We start from the raw sequence: 16,046 nt of genomic DNA, 5'->3' as shown, positions 1-16,046 counted from the left end.
GGTGCCCCACGTTCAACTCTACTCACCACCTTTCAAGGAGGAAAGTCCCCTTGAGGTCAACCGTAAGGCAAAGCTCCTCAGAACTGAGTCCATAGAAACATTTTATGCCCTTGTACCTACACCACAGTTCAAACTGAACCCAGAGACAGTGGGAGCACACAAGCTCATCTCCCCCTTTCTGCTTTGGTGTTAGTGAATTAACCTGCTACTGCAGGTTGCAAGCCTGTGTTCCAGCAGCAGTGTCCCACATAGGGTATGCCATCAGCTCCTTGCAGTCTGCCACATGTTATCAGCTGCTGGTTTTAAGGCATAGACATAAGTCAGATCAGGAGATAACCATGCTGTCTGTTGGTGTTCCTGCTGTCCCTGGCTTTTACTGCTCCTGGAAGCCAAGTTCTCACAGCTCTGCCTGTGGAGCCCTGTATGAAGTTTTAGCTCTTGGGCACCAATGAAGTTGCTTTCAACTCACACAACTGCTTTTACACTGTTAATCTGTTAAGAGATTGTTCCCAGCAGTTGCTCAGACAATGATAATTTGGAACGGTGTAACTTTCCAACCAGCACAGACAGATCCAGGACTGGGTATTTGCAAATGACCAAAAGTTCCCCTGTGCACTTCAGCACACAACAAACCTGCCTTGACACCTGTGGTTTGTGTTTGAAGCCCCAAATCCATAACATCAGTTCTACACCAGCAGTTGAGCTCCGATCTCATTTATTCTGGGTTTAATGAGGAGCAACATTTCCTGCAAGCACTGCTTCTGAAGCTTAAAGACAGTATAAAAAGAGGAGTAAGAAATCAATTGGGGTGTGTCTTGTGACCACAAGTATTCAGCAGCAGCTTCTATTCACTTTGAGTCTCACCATCAGCATGAGATGGGACTGTGGGGTGTAAGAGGGCAGGCTCACTTCTGGAATAGAATCAGCATTTTCTGGACTTCAGTCATACACAAGCCACAGGTAGCTGTCTGCATCTTGAGTGAGCTTCTACTCTTTGCTATTGAAAACTGCCAAGTTTTGCATTCACTGCAAGATAAAATTGGACACACATTTTTCACAGAAAAAAAAATATTCTTCTTTAGTCATTATGCAGGAGACATTTGGAGAGAGGGACATAGGAATGGCATTGCAAATGCTGTTGCTGGAACTGGCAGAAAGTCACATCAGTTCATTCTCCCAACTGTCTGCCTTCACATCCTTATGGAGAAAAAACAATCTGTTCATCACAAACCCCAAAGAAACAATAATGCCAAGAGAGCTCTATGCTTCACTCTTGCTTTGACAACTGCAAAGCCTATAGCAGCAGATACTGGGAATTGTAGTCTAAGCCAGGCCAGTAACTCAGCACCACTCATCCGTTCTCTCACTCCCACTCTGGGTGGGATGGGGAGGAGAATCAAAAGAATGCAAAACCCACAGGCTGAGATAAGAACAGTCTAATAACTAAAGTATAATATTAAAGTAATAATAATAATAATGATGATAATGATGAAATAACAAGGGGAGAGAATAGAAAATGAAAAGGGGAAAGATAAAGTACAAGCAACATGTGATGCACAGCTCAATTGCTCGCCACCTGTTGACCAATACCCAACCCAAGCCTAGCAGCGACCTGGGCCTTTTGGGCAACTCCCCCAAGTTTTTATACTGGGCATGATGTGCTGTGCTATGGAATACCCCTTTGGCTAGTTTGGGTCAGGTGTCCTGTCTCTGCTTCCTTCCTGGCTTCCCATGCCCCTCCTCCCTGGAAGAGCAGGAGACTGAAAAGTCCTTGATGGGGTAAGTGCTACTGAGCAACAACTAAGACATCAGTGTGTTATCAGCATTATCAGACTAAAGACAGAACACAGCACTGCACCAGCTACTAGGAAGGAGAAAAATAACTGGTACAGCCGAACCCAGGGCACTGTGCAAAGTGAGTGGGTAAAAGCATGCAGTGAGACACTGTAGAGCCTGTAGTTTTTGGACAGGTGTCAGCTTGGGTTTTTCTACTTTGGATAAAGCTCCAAAGTTCCATGAATTACACTGAAGACTTCCAGCAGTGGTGGTTAATTAACCCCTGGACCTCCATGGGCTGCAGGGGAATCTTTGCTCTGGTGCCTGGGGCACCTCCTCACCTTCCTGCTTCTTCACTGATCTTGGTGTCTGCTGGGCTGTTTCTCTCACACATTCTCACTCCTCTCTCTGTCTGCTCTTGCATATCAGGTTTTACCCTTTCTTAAATAGGTTACTGCAGAAGTGCTACCACTGTCACTGGTGGGGTCGGCCTTGGCCTGGTGGGTCCATCTTCTAGCTGGCTGGCATTGGCTCTGTCTGACATCAAGGCAGCTTCTGGCATCTTCTCACAGAAGCCACCTCTGAAGCCTCCCTTCTACCCAAATCTTGCCATGCAAACCCAATACAAGGTATTTGCTGAAATTTCATTTGGCTGAGGTCTGGCTCAGCCTTTCATAGGCCAAAGAATGGAATGGCCATCGCCTTTCAAGCCACAATGTGCTTTCACCGTATTAAGGAACTTACCTTCTAACTTTCCTAGAGCTGGTGTAGGGTTTTGCTAATAACGGACTCTGGTAATTTCTTGAGGTTACATTTAAAAAACCAAATACCTATAAAACATACTCAGGGTTGTATTTATTCTGAAGTAGTGTAGCACACAGTTGCATTCTAACTAATCAATCCTTCTCTTTTCAATGGAGACAGGCATCACAGAAGCAGCAGAGATCATCTTATTTTGGATGTTGCTGTTTGAGCAGCAGTTGCAGGAATAGCAGGATTCCTATACATAAAAGGTATGTATAGTTTTCCCAATGGAGCTCAACATGCTTCAGGGTTGCTGATCTAATGTTTTGTAGAATGTAAGGAAGTTTCTGACTCTGGGATGTATTGTAAACACAGCAGGAAAAAACAGTGCAACCTAGGCAAGGGCAATAGATCCTAAAGGAGTAATATAGTGGACTTTTTTGCATTTAGACACTGGGCACTGGGTACTGGGAAATGTAGTTTGTATTTACATATTTCTTCTTCAGACAAGGTGTTTCATTTACTATGCTCTATGGAGACTCCCCAGGAATATCAGTCAATCACTCATTCAGGCTGGGGGTTCCGATGCCAAGGTCATGCCCGGGTGTGCGGGAATGTCCAGCCTGTGCAGCCCAAACCATCCTGGCTTGTCCAGGGCTGGAAACACTCTGGGTGCAGCGCAGAGAACTCATTGGAGAATGTGTCTCATTGTGGGATGTGGCAAATCCAGCAGCACTCGCGTCACATGGGGACATTAAAACACAAAAATGCACCAAAAAGGCATTAAGTGCATAACAGGGGATCCCAGACACAGCTCCCACGGCCATGGTACAGCCACCACCCCCTACCCCAGCGCTACAGGGGCTGCACCACCTCCCTCCCTGGTCCTCTCTGCCAGGCCCAGACACTTCCCACAAGCCATGGGGTTCACCTGGGGCATGGTGGGACACACAGCTCACCTGAGGTCCCGCTCATGGCAGGATCCCCCTTTTCCTCCAGAGACCCCTTGGACCATGTGGTACCTGCTGCCACCGCCTCGCACAGCTCCTACCTGGTATTTGTAATGGATGAGCTCCCAGCATTTAGAGCCAGAAGTCCTTGCTGCAACATAAATCCTGGCCTCATGCTCAGGATGGAGTTTGATACCGGTTTTACTCTCTGGCCTGCCCAGGCTGTCATTAGCCTCTCAGCCAGTCCTCACATTGTGTGTCATGATGGCACACGTGCCCGTGACACTGTGCTGGAGCAGTGCAGAGAGCAGGCAAACTGCAACTCACACACACACGCACATGTTACTGAAGAGAAACTCAAAAAGCACTCACCCTGAGGTGGATATATGTTGGGAAGGATTGCTCCAGGACACAGAGCAGAAGGGACTGTTGTCCTCGAGGGATCACAAGCATCTACAGTAACGTCCCATGCGACAGCAATGTCAAAGGACCTGCAAGAACAAAACCAGGTCTGTAGCTGCAAGCATAATTCACCTCCTGCACAGCAACTTCCTCTCTAACTGCTAGAAGACTTTCACATCAGGAGAAGAAATCAGAGCACAAGACAGCCCTGCAATGCATCAACACTTTGTGAGCCATTCTGAGGGGGAAAAAACAAATATTCACCCCATCACACCCACAAGCAACTCACCCAGGATGCGAATCTGCTCCTGCTCTGCTGGCTGCAGGCTCTGTACCCACAGCAGCAGCACCTCACACACAAACAGCACTTGCAGCTCCACAGGGACATTTCCATTCTCGCCCAGCAGAAGAGGCAGCTTTGGAAGTGTTTTGCTTTCCAGGTGATTCTTTTACTTTGTCAGGCCAGACAGGACTACCAGAAGACCCCGAGACATGTAACAAAATGTAAATGCCTGATCCAAGCATGAGATCGATGCTTCTGTCCCTGTACAGAATCCACAGAGACTTCCTGGCTTCTTACAGCCACCCATACTGCTGGCCACAAATGGCGAGAGCCTGGTGCTGCCCTGGATGTGGTTGGGATGGGTTTGTGATCTGGGAAACCTGGAGATGTTTCTCCCTTCTTCCCGCAGGTATTATTTGAAAGAGGTCTTTCTGATTTCAGCTGATGTGGACTGATTTGAAGGGCAGTAGCAAATCAAGTAGTAAACGTCCAGTTCATAGTCTGTGCCCATCATTTGCCTAGTTTAAAGAAAAACAGGAAAAAAAGGAGTGAACCCCACACACAAACAGATTTGATGCCACAGACACCAAAGACCGTGGTGTGTAGGGTGACTCTTGACAGCCACAAACATTTCTCACCGCTTCCCCTCCCTGTGTGTCACTGGCAAGAAGACTCTTTGAGATACTGTTTCTGCTCCCCCTTCACTGTGAAGGGTGCTGAGGGCCTGGCTGGGAAGGCAGCCCTGGAGATGGCAGTGGAAATATCAGAGCTGCTCGGTTTCAGCTGCAGCAGAGCAGGGCTACCAGGATGCCCAGCAGGTCTTTAAGTTACTGGACTGTAACCCATGGGGTTTACATTCTTTTGACTCTCCTCCCCATCCTGGGCAGCAGAGAAATAGGGAGGAGAAAAAGGGGCTCAGGAAGGGTCCTTGCAACGCAGCCACCCTCAGGACTTACACAGAAGTTCAGAAGCCACCACAGCAGCAACAGCATCCCAAGCCACATGTTCTCACATGGCCTGGCCATGCCTCCAGCCTGCTGGCTCAGCCTCGGTTCCATCGCTGCTCCACTCAAGAGCACTCTCCCCTCACAAGCACTCTCCTCTCACAAGCACTCTCCTAGCACAAGCACTCCCCTCTCACAAGCACTGCACTCAGGAGCACTCCCCACTCATGAGAGTTCCCCACTCACAAGCACTGAGCACTCAATGAGCACTCTGCACTCACAAGCACTCTGCACTCACAAGCACTCTCCTCTCATGAGCACTCTCCACTCATGACCACTCTCTTACAAGCACTCCCCTCTCACGACTGCTCCACGCTCAAGAACGCACTGCACTCAGAAGCACTCTGCACTCAGAAGCACTCTGCACTTATGAGCACTGCACCACTTACGAGCACTGCACCATTCATGAGCACTGCACCACTCATGAGTACTGCACCACTCATGAGCACTGCACCACTCATGGGCACTGCACCACTCATGGGCACTGCACCACTCATGAGCACTGCACCACTCATGGGCACTGCACCACTCATGAGCACTGCACCACTCATGAGCACTGCACCACTCACGAGCACTGCACCATTCATGAGCACTGCACCACTCATGGGCACTGCACTACTCATGAGCACTGCACCACTCATGAGCACTGAAACACTCATGAGCACTGCACCCCTCATGGGCACTGCACCATTCATGAGCACTGCACCACTCATGGGCACTGCACCACTCATGGGCACTGCACCACTCATGAGCACTGCACCACTCATGGGCACTGCACCACTCATGAGCACTGCACCACTCATGGGCACTGCACCACTCATGGGCACTGCACCACTCATGGGCACTGCACCATTCATGAGCACTGCACCACTCATGAGCACTGCACCACTCATGAGCACTGCACCATTCATGAGCACTGCACCATTCATGAGCACTGCAGCACTCATGAGCACTGCACCACTCACGAGCACTGCACCATTCATGAGCACTGCACCATTCATAAGCACTGCACCACTCACGAGCACTGCACCATTCATGAGCACTGCACCATTCACGAGCACTGCACCATTCATGAGCACTGCACCATTCATGAGCACTGCACCACTCATGAGCACTGCACCATTCATAAGCACTGCACCACTCACGAGCACTGCACCATTCATGAGCACTGCACCACTCACGAGCACTGCACCATTCATAAGCACTGCACCACTCACGAGCACTGCACCATTCATGAGCACTGCACCATTCACGAGCACTGCACCATTCATGAGCACTGCACCATTCATGAGCACTGCACCACTCATGAGCACTGCACCATTCATAAGCACTGCACCACTCACGAGCACTGCACCACTCACGAGCACTGCACCACTCATGAGCACTGCACCATTCATGGGCACTGCACCACTCATGAGCACTGCACCACTCATGAGCACTGCACCACTCATGAGCACTGCACCACTCATGGGCACTGCACCACTCATGAGCACTGCACCATTCATGAGCACTGCACCACTCACGAGCACTGCACCATTCATGGGCACTGCACCACTCACGAGCACTGCACCACTCACGAGCACTGCACCATTCATGAGCACTGCACCATTCATGGGCACTGCACCATTCATGGGCACTGCACCACTCATGAGCACTGCACCATTCATGGGCACTGCACCATTCATGGGCACTGCACCATTCATGGGCACTGCACCACTCATGAGCACTGCACCACTCATGAGCACTGCACCATTCATGAGCACTGCACCATTCACGAGCACTGCACCATTCATGAGCACTGCACCATTCATGAGCACTGCACCACTCATGAGCACTGCACCATTCATAAGCACTGCACCACTCACGAGCACTGCACCATTCATGAGCACTGCACCATTCATGAGCACTGCAGCACTCACGAGCACTCTCCTCTCACGAGCACTGCACCATTCATGAGCACTGCACCATTCATGAGCACTGCACCACTCACGAGCACTCTCCTATCACAAGCACTGCACCATTCATGAGCACTGCACCACTCACGAGCACTGCACCACTCACGAGCACTGCACCATTCATGAGCACTGCACCACTCACGAGCACTGCACCACTCATGAGCACTGCACCATTCACGAGCACTGCACCATTCATGAGCACTGCACCATTCATGAGAACTGCACCACTCACGAGCACTGCACCATTCATTGGCACTGCACCATTCACGAGCACTGCACCATTCATGAGCACTGCACCACTCATGAGCACTGCACCGTTCACGAGCACTGCACCATTCACGAGCACTGCACCATTCATGAGCACTGCACCATTCATGGGCACTGCACCATTCATGGGCACTGCACCATTCATGAGCACTGCACCATTCATGGGCACTGCACCACTCATGAGCACTGCACCACTCATGAGCACTGCACCACTCATGGGCACTGCACCACTCATGAGCACTGCACCATTCATGAGCACTGCACCATTCACGAGCACTGCACCATTCATGAGCACTGCACCATTCACGAGCACTGCACCATTCACGAGCACTGCACCATTCACGGGCACTGCACCACTCATGGGCACTGCACCACTCATGGGCACTGCACCACTCGAGCACTGCACCACTCATGGGCACTGCACCACTCATGGGCACTGCACCACTCACGAGCACTGCACCATTCATGAGCACTGCACCATTCATGAGTACTGCACCACTCACGAGCACTGCACCATTCATGAGCACTGAAACACTCATGAGTACTGCACCATTCATGAGCACTGCACCATTCATGAGCACTGCACCATTCACGAGCACTGCACCATTCATGAGCACTGCACCATTCATGGGCACTGCACCACTCACGAGCACTGCACCATTCATGAGCACTGCACCACTCACGAGCACTGCACCACTCACGAGCACTGCACCATACATGAGCACTGCACCATTCATGAGCACTGCACCATTCATGGGCACTGCACCACTCATGAGCACTGCACCACTCATGGGCACTGCACTACTCATGAGCACTGCACCATTCATGGGCACTGCACCATTCATGGGCACTGCACCACTCATGAGCACTGCACCACTCATGAGCACTGAAACACTCATGAGCACTGCACCATTCATGGGCACTGCACCACTCATGAGCACTGCACAATTCATGGGCACTGCACCATTCATGAGCACTGCACCATTCATGGGCACTGCACCATTCATGGGCACTGCACCATTCATAAGCACTGCACCACTCACGAGCACTGCACCATTCATGAGCACTGCACCATTCATGAGCACTGCACCACTCATGAGCACTGCACCATTCATAAGCACTGCACCACTCACGAGCACTGCACCATTCATGAGCACTGCACCATTCATGAGCACTGCAGCACTCACGAGCACTCTCCTCTCACGAGCACTGCACCATTCATGAGCACTGCACCATTCATGAGCACTGCACCACTCACGAGCACTCTCCTCTCACAAGCACTGCACCATTCATGAGCACTGCACCACTCACGAGCACTGCACCACTCACGAGCACTTCACCATTCATTGGCACTGCACCACTCACGAGCACTGCACCATTCATGAGCACTGCACCACTCATGAGCACTGCACCATTCACGAGCACTGCACCATTCACGAGCACTGCACCATTCACGAGCACTGCACCATTCATGGGCACTGCACCATTCATGAGCACTGCACCATTCATGGTCACTGCACCACTCATGAGCACTGCACCACTCATGAGCACTGCACCACTCATGAGCACTGCACCACTCAGGGGCACTGCACCACTCATGAGCACTGCACCATTCACGAGCACTGCACCATTCATGAGCACTGCACCATTCATGCACCACTCATGCACCACTCACGAGCACTGCACCATTCATGAGAGCACTGCACCATTCATGAGCACTGCACCATTCACGAGCACTGCACCATTCATGAGCACTGCACCATTCATGGGCACTGCACCACTCACGAGCACTGCACCACTCATGAGCACTGCACCATTCATGAGCACTGCACCATTCATGAGCACTGCACCATTCACGAGCACTGCACCATTCATTTGCACTGCACCATTCATGGGCACTGCACCACTCACGAGCACTGCACCACTCACGAGCACTGCACCATTCATGAGCACTGCACCATTCATGAGCACTACACCACTCACGAGCACTGCACCATTCATTTGCACTGCACCATTCATGGGCACTGCACCACTCACGAGCACTGCACCATTCATGAGCACTGAAAAACTCATGAGCACTGCACCATTCATGAGCACTGCACCATTCATGGGCACTGCACCACTCATGAGCACTGCACCATTCATGGGCACTGCACCACTCATGAGCACTGCACCACTCATGAGCACTGCACCACTCATGGGCACTGCACCACTCATGAGCACTGCACCATTCATGAGCACTGCACCACTCACGAGCACTGCACCATTCATGAGCACTGAAACACTCATGAGCACTGCACCACTCATGAGCACTGCACCATTCATGAGCACTGCACCATTCATGGGCACTGCACCATTCATGGGCACTGCACCACTCACGAGCACTGCACCACTCACGAGCACTGCACCACTCATGGGCACTGCACCATTCATGAGCATTGCACCACTCATGGGCACTGCACCACTCATGAGCACTGCACCATTCATGAGCACTGCACCATTCACGAGCACTGCATCATTCATGAGCACTGCACCATTCATGGGCACTGCACCACTCATGAGCACTGCACCATTCATGGGCACTGCACCACTCATAAGCACTGCACCACTCATGAGCACTGCACCACTCATGGGCACTGCACCATTCATGAGCACTGCACGACTCACGAGCACTGCACCATTCATGAGCACTGCACCATTCACGAGCACTGCACCATTCATGAGCACTGCACCATTCATGGGCACTGCACCACTCACGAGCACTGCACCACTCACGAGCACTGCACCATTCATGAGCACTGCACCATTCATGAGCACTGCACCATTCACGAGCACTGAAACACTCATGAGCACTGCACCATTCATGAGCACTGCACCATTCATGAGCACTGCACCATTCACGAGCACTGCACCATTCATGAGCACTGCACCATTCATGGGCACTGCACCACTCACGAGCACTGCACCATTCATGAGCACTGCACCACTCACGAGCACTGCACCACTCACGAGCACTGCACCATTCATGAGCACTGCACCACTCATGAGCACTGAAACACTCATGAGCACTGCACCATTCATGAGCACTGCACCATTCATGAGCACTGCACCATTCACGAGCACTGCATCATTCATGAGCACTGCACCATTCATGGGCACTGCACCACTCATGAGCACTGCACCATTCATGGGCACTGCACCACTCATAAGCACTGCACCACTCATGAGCACTGCACCACTCATGGGCACTGCACCATTCATGAGCACTGCACGACTCACGAGCACTGCACCATTCATGAGCACTGCACCATTCACGAGCACTGCACCATTCATGAGCACTGCACCATTCATGGGCACTGCACCACTCACGAGCACTGCACCACTCACGAGCACTGCACCATTCATGAGCACTGCACCATTCATGAGCACTGCACCATTCACGAGCACTGAAACACTCATGAGCACTGCACCATTCATGAGCACTGCACCATTCATGAGCACTGCACCATTCACGAGCACTGCACCATTCATGAGCACTGCACCATTCATGGGCACTGCACCACTCACGAGCACTGCACCATTCATGAGCACTGCACCACTCACGAGCACTGCACCACTCACGAGCACTGCACCATTCATGAGCACTGCACCACTCATGAGCACTGAAACACTCATGAGCACTGCACCATTCATGAGCACTGCACCATTCATGGGCACTGCACCACTCATGAGCACTGCACCAATCATGGTCTCTGCACCATTCATGAGCACTGCACGATTCATGGGCACTGCACCATTCATGGGCACTGCACCATTCATGAGCACTGCACCACTCATGAGCACTGAAACACTCATGAGCACTGCACCATTCATGGGCACTGCACCACTCATGAGCACTGCACCATTTATGGGCACTGCACCATTCATGAGCACTGCACCATTCATGGGCACTGCACCATTCATGGGCACTGCACCATTCAGGAGCACTGCACCACTCATGAGCACTGCACCATTCATCAGCACTGCACCACTCACGAGCACTGCACCATTCATGAGCACTGCACCATTCACGAGCACTGCACCATTCATGAGCACTGCACCACTCATGAGCACTGCACCACTCATGAGCACTGCACCATTCATGAGCACTGCACCATTCATGAGCACTGCAGCTGCACTGCACCATTCATGAGCACTGCACCATTCATGAGCACTGCACCACTCACGAGCACTCTCCTCTCACAAGCACTGCACCATTCATGAGCACTGCACCACTCACGAGCACTGCACCACTCACGAGCACTGCACCACTCACGAGCACTGCACCATTCATTGGCACTGCACCATTCATGGGCACTGCACCATTCATGAGCACTGCACCACTCATGAGCACTGCACCATTCACGAGCACTGCACCATTCACGAGCACTGCACCATTCACGAGCACTGCACCATTCATGGGCACTGCACCATTCATGGGCACTGCACCACTCATGAGCACTGCACCATTCATGGGCACTGCACCATTCATGTGCACTGCACCACTCATGAGCACTGCACCACTCATGAGCACTGCACCATTCATGGGCACTGCACCATTCATGAGCACTGCACCATTCATGGGCACTGCACCACTCATGAGCACTGCACCACTCATGAGCACTGCACCATTCACGAGCACTGCACCATTCATGAGCACTGCACCATTCATGGGCACTGCACCACTCATGGGCACTGCACCACTCATGGGCACTGCACCACTCACGAGCACTGCACCATTCATGAGCACTGCACCATTCATGAGTACTGCACCACTCACGAGCACTGCACCATTCACGAGCACTGAAACACTCATGAGCACTGCACCATTCATGGGCACTGCAGCACTCACGAGCACTGCACCACTCATGAGCACTGCACCATTCATGAGCACTGCACCATTCACAAGCACTGCACCATTCATTTGCACTGCACCATTCATGGGCACTGCACCACTCACGAGAGCACTGCACCATTCATGAGCACTGCACCATTCATGAGCACTGCACCACTCACGAGCACTGCACCATTCATTTGCACTGCACCATTCATGGGCACTGCACCACTCACGAGCACTGCACCATTCATGAGCACTGAAACACTCATGAGCACTGCACCATTCATGAGCACTGCACCATTCATGGGCACTGCACCACTCACGAGCACTGCACCACTCACGAGCACTGCACCATTCATGAGCACTGCACCATTCATGAGTACTGCACCACTCATGAGCACTGCACCATTCATGAGCACTGAAACACTCATGAGCACTGCACCATTCATGAGCACTGCACCATTCACGAGCACTGCACCACTCACGAGCACTGCACCATTCGTGAGCACTGCACCATTCATGAGCACTGCACCACTCATGAGCACTGCATCACTCACGAGCACTGCACCACTCACGAGCACTGCACCATTCATTGGCACTGCACCATTCATGGGCACTGCACCATTCATGAGCACTGCACCACTCATGAGCACTGCACCATTCACGAGCACTGCACCATTCACGAGCACTGCACCATTCACGAGCACTGCACCATTCATGGGCACTGCACCATTCATGGGCACTGCACCACTCATGAGCACTGCATCACTCACGAGCACTGCACCACTCACGAGCACTGCACCATTCATGGGCACTGCACCACTCACGAGCACTGCACCACTCACAAGCACTCTCCTCTCACAAGCACTGCACCACTCACAAGTGCTCTTCACTCACAAGCACTCTCCGCTCGCAGGCGCCTTGCACTCACAAGCTCTGACCCACTCTCAAGCATTGCCCACCCGCTCCCTCGCGGGATCAGTCACAAGCGCCGCCTGCCACTCGCCCTCAGCTTCTTCACTGCTTCTCTCACCAGCGCTGCCTCACTCACTCACAAGCGCTGCCCGCCCTTAAGGCGCTGCCCAGAGAAAGGCAAATGCTGAGTGAGGTAGTGCCCTCGCTCTTGGAGCTGGGTCCGCCTCTGGGGCCAGCCGGGCCAAGGTCAGCAGAGGGGATTTCACACCGACTGCGGCCCGCTCCGGTGTCTTCTTGAGTTTCGGCTGGCAGAGAGGAGCTGGGGGCGAGGTGATGCTGCGAAGCGGGGCTCTGCTTCGAGGGGTGCAGCTCCAGCTCCAGCCGGCAGCACTCGTACAGCAGGGGGAGCTTCAGCTCTGCCGGCTGGAGAGCCGACAATGAAATCACACAGGAGCGCCAGGGCTGGAAGGGAGCTCTGGAGAGCGCAGGGCCGCCCAGCGCACCTTAACACAGGAACGCGTCCGGGCGGGTTTGGGAGTCCCACACGTTAGCGGGAGAACAAATGTCAGCAGCTCGCTCACTACCTCAGAGAACGATGGCCACCCAAAGCTAGAACTCCCTGCAGGCTGGTGGTTGACACCGATGGTCCTCAAAAGCCCGCTGTTCTCCTTGGGGTCTCCTTCTGAGGGGTGGTCTCCGGGCTAACCCTGACCACGCTTACCTGCTTCACCCAAGGCTGGGCTGGCTGCTGTGGGGTGACCGCCATACGGGGGCTCGGGGCTCAGTCAAGGGCGGTTCGGGTCTCAGGAGTTGTTGGGGGCTCAGGAGGGTGCTCTGGGGGCTCCTGCTACAGACGATGTGCTTGGCGCTGTCGGAAGTCCTCGGCCTCATCGGCCATCTTGTGGTACAGGGCCACCTGCCACCGCATGGAGGGACACGGTGACCACAGGGAACGTGCTGGGGATACGGCGGCCACGGGGAGAGTGCCGGGGGCATGGTGACCACGGTGACCATGGTGACCACAGATGCGGCTGATTCTGGAACACCCCGTGTTCGGGTGTGCGTGGCCACGGAACCCCTGGAAGCCGTCACACACACACACAGTGCTTTTCTCCCCTTCAACAAGTGCCAGGGTTGAAGTCAGGCAGGAGCAGGTCGCCCAGAGAAGCTCCATTGATGCAGAGCACTGGAATTCTGACTGCCCATAGTCCTTAGCCGCCTGTTTTCATTGACCTTGCTTTGAGCAGAGGAGCTGGGGACTCTGAGCTCCAGCAGACCCTTCTGTGATAAACACAGAAATGTATTGGCTTTTGCAAATCATAGGTGTGGTTACGTGGATATAACTGTACCAGTTTACAATAACAGAAACAAAGCCCGCTAAAGACACAAGATTAGACAACAAGTTAAAAAAGGGCCAGAACTCTTGATCAAAACGGAGTCACATAGCAAAAGAATTCATAAAGGTAAAAGAAAGGGGGGGTGGGCTTGATATAAGAAAAGCTAGTGCCTGAAAAACATGAAGTACTTTTTAGCTTAATTTAGGTTGTAGAAATAGAACAATGTTTATATTTTAAGTCTGTGGAATGTAGTGGCTGCACTAAACATGAGTTAATTGTTTCACACTAGTCTTCTAAAGTAGCTTTAGTTTTAAAGAACAATGTTTGTGTTGTAAGTCTGTGGTGAGATAACAGGATTTAGTGGCCCCATTAAACATGAATGAGTAATTTCACACCATCCTTCTACTTATCAGTTAGTTTAGAGACAGAGCCTCCCAAACATCTGCTAGCTTGGGATACTCATCTGCCTATCCTGCAATAAATTTTGCAGGAAGGTCACACTGTTTTAAATCTTTGCACGTTATCAGGATTACAGATATAGCTGGTTTCAGCTAGTTGTGTGATTACTGGGGGGTCCAACTGTGCCGAAGGTGAAAAGTACACTGTGAGGAAGACTGCTTACTTCATCTTGAAGACCCCTATTCCCAAGAGGAAGACTGCTTACTTCATCCTCAAGACCCCTGCCCACAATCACCAGAGAACAGTGCACAGACGCCAAGAGGAGGGGACTTATGATAGTAAGTTCCAGGAGTTAGTTATAATATTCCCCACCTATAGGCGGGAATTATGAATATGCATGTAACTAATGTAATAGTGAAAGTATATAAACCTGTAACAAATGCTAATCACTTGCGCCTCTGGCTATGGTCATGCGCCCAGCACTGTTGCTTTTGCTTTATTGACTTTGTACCTCAATAAAAACTTGTTCTCTTGTTTAGAGGAGTGAGTTTGTATTTCACACTTCCAACCACAGCCAGTCTGTGATGGGTTTTGGTTTTATTTCTGTGCTTATACAACTCATTTACACCTGCTCAGAAACTTTGGTAGCCAGACTTGGAAGTTTTGATGTTTGCCTTGTGCAGTTTGGAGGTTGGGCAGGGGTTGCTGCCCTCTGAACTGGCAACAGCCCTCCTTGAGGTGACGCTGCTGCATGTCCTTGGCTGCAGACTGAAGGCACAATGAGCAGCTTTGAGGGCACAGCAGGCTTACATGCACGTTACAGGGCTTTGTGTTAAAGATGTGCTCTGTGTGCCTGTATAACCAGAACTGCTTAGAAGCAGCATGTTCTGCCTCCTGGTTATTGGGGGACTAACATGCTTTTGCTCATATGAGCCCAAGAACCCCCCTTCCAATATGGAATAAAGGGAGCACTAACACTGACTTATTATGGCACTTCTTGTTTTGCTAAAACAGTGGGTTTGGAGACAGTCTTTTTTTGGTGCTGGTAACTCCCCACCCCAAAGAGCTTCCATGCTTCAAAAAGCTGAGCACTACCTCCAAATGCTGTGAGAGGGTATCAGTGGTGATAATGCAAGAC

The 16,046-nt window shown here is 51.7% G+C and overlaps 1 long non-coding RNA gene across 1 annotated transcript; it reads right to left on the bottom strand.

The window, feature by feature from the left end:
* Positions 1-637: 637 nt before the first annotated feature.
* LOC130596487 (uncharacterized) lies at positions 638-3,042 on the bottom strand. The gene is made up of 3 exons (XR_008971533.1): positions 2,521-3,042; positions 853-1,026; positions 638-767 (listed from the first exon to the last, which is right to left on the bottom strand). It is a non-coding gene; the product is annotated as an uncharacterized LOC130596487 (long non-coding RNA).
* Positions 3,043-16,046: the final 13,004 nt, after the last annotated feature.

Source organism: Pezoporus wallicus, unplaced genomic scaffold, assembly GCF_028554395.1.
Source record: "Pezoporus wallicus isolate ANWC-B61680 ecotype Strahan unplaced genomic scaffold, APGP_CSIRO_Pwel_v1 contig_6598, whole genome shotgun sequence".
NCBI classification, from domain to species: Eukaryota; Metazoa; Chordata; class Aves; order Psittaciformes; family Psittacidae; genus Pezoporus; species Pezoporus wallicus.
The sequence above is the reverse complement of the archived record's forward strand: the minus strand, read 5'-3'. Positions and strand labels throughout refer to the sequence as shown.